Source organism: Mesitornis unicolor, unplaced genomic scaffold (assembly GCF_000695765.1).
Source record: "Mesitornis unicolor isolate BGI_N332 unplaced genomic scaffold, ASM69576v1 scaffold851, whole genome shotgun sequence".
NCBI lineage: Eukaryota > Metazoa > Chordata > Aves > Mesitornithiformes > Mesitornithidae > Mesitornis > Mesitornis unicolor.
In genome coordinates this window covers 1-2,140 of record NW_010164207.1, presented here as the reverse complement: position 1 = coordinate 2,140, position 2,140 = coordinate 1, and the positions used below count along the sequence as shown (strand labels likewise).

Below are 2,140 nucleotides of genomic sequence, written 5' to 3'. Positions count from 1 at the left end.
TACAATTCTTTCTTGGTCCCTTGCCAACAACTCTGAGCATCTCATTCAGGTCTTAATGATGATTTGTGCCGATAATTCAAATAGGCCAGGAGCAGGTGGGGGGTTTTTTGTTTGTTTGTTTTTGTTTGTTTTGTTTGTTGTGGGTTTTTTTGTTGCGACAAGACAAGAAAGCCCATTCCAGTGCATGAAGTGGGTCTTCCCAATCTGGGTTCCATTGTACAATCATTGCAAATGGTATCATATTATTAATTAAAACAAATACCTGTACCGTGACAGTCATATCAATTCTCCAAACATGCTTTTCCTGTATTTCCCATTCCACCATCTCAACTGTTTGCCTTGCTTCAGGGGTCAAGGACCACGGTGCTGCAATATTAGTGTCTCCTTTTAATAATTCTAAAAGAGGCCTCACTTGTGATGAAGTCAAGCATAAATAAGGCCGTATCCAATTAATGATTCCTGCTAATTTTTGTACATCATTCAAGGTTTTCACCTCTATCATTAACTGGATTGCTTGTGGCTGCACAGTTCAGTCAAGCACCTTCATGCCTAAATAAAGCCATGGCTGGGTGCGTTGTACCTTCTCTGGAGCCACTACTAGGCCATATTGTTCCAGTGAAACTCGTGTGTCAGATTCCATTGCTGATAACACTCGAGATATTGGAGCAACTAAAAGAATATCATCCATATAATGACAACAGTACCCTGCTGAATATTTTTCTCTAATTGGGCTCAAAGCCTGAGCAATAAACCATTGACAAATGGTGGGCGAATTTTTTCATTCCTTGCGGAAGCACTTTCCAGTGATACCTTTGTGTTGGTTCAGCATGATTAATTGATAGAACTGTAAAAGCAAACTTTTCCACATCATTCACATCTAGCGGAATGGTAAAAAAAAACAACAATCTTTTAGGCCCATCACAACAATTTCCCATTGAATAGGGATCATTGTAGGTGAGGGCAATCCTGGTTGTAGTGCTCCCATTGTTGCCATCACCTCATTGATCCGGCGCAAATCATGCAATAATCGCCATTTTGCTGACTTTTTCTTAATTACAAACACTGGGGTCCCATGGTCTATGAGATGGTTCAATGTGACCTGCAGCTAATTGTTCTGCTACCAAATTTTGCAGGGCTACAAGTTTTTCATGATTGAGGGGCCACTGATCCACCCAAACTGGCTTTTCCATTAACCATTTCAAAGCCATTGTGGGTCTTTTCACGCCTTGCAACGCAGTGACTCCTACTGAAAATCCATAGTTACCCAAACTCCTCATTGTGACAAACAGTCTCTTCCCCATAAATTCAAAGGGGCCACAGTCACATAAGGTCGAACAGTAGCCTTCTGTCCTTCTGAGATGGTGATAAGTACTGGTTTTGCTGCTATGAGACCATTAGCAATTACCCCCAGGTCCACAACGCCTTGGGTGGTAGAGACTACAGGTCAGAAAGAAGGCCAATCTTGTTGAGAAATAATAGTGACATCTGCACCTGTATCCAATAGTCCAATTACCTTCAACAACGTTGGTGATGCCTGATCTATGGACAGTACACACAACATTTGTGGCTGACTGTCAGATAGTGTTTGCGTCCAAAACACTTGCAGTTGTCCAGTGGATCCAAACCCTTCAGTGCCTCGAGTGACCTGTTCAGTCCTAGGAACACAACTCATAAAAAGTACAAGTTGAGCAATGCGAGTGCCTTTCTCCACCGTAACAGGTGGAGAGGATGTCGAAACCATAGCACAGATTTGTCCCTCATAGCATCAATGACTCCTACATGTATCATAATTCCTTTACAGTAGCACTTGACTGTCCAATTAATAATGCACTTAGTCCTTTTCCAATGGGACCCCAAGCATCCAAGGGGACTTTATGTACCCCGTGCGTTGTTATAGTTACTGTGTCAGCGGTGGATACATCCATGCCGGCTGATCCCCTGGTTTTCCCTGATAACCGGTCATAAAGACTTGTGTTTGAGGGTGGCCGAGGAATGGATTGTTTGCTGATGTGGCAGGCACTTGTGTCTGCGTGTGCCCCCTCACGTGAAATTTAGACCGACACTGATTTGCAAAATGGCTGGGTTTTTTGTTTGTTTGTTTGTTTCTTCTAGATGTCGCTCTGGCGCGGAGCAGCGCTCC

At 43.2% G+C, this 2,140-nt stretch overlaps 1 pseudogene; it reads right to left on the bottom strand.

Annotated features, from left to right (window-relative positions):
• Positions 1-529: 529 nt before the first annotated feature.
• Positions 530-1,277, bottom strand: LOC104535802 (annotated as a pseudogene).
• Between the last annotated feature and the right edge of the window lie 863 nt (positions 1,278-2,140).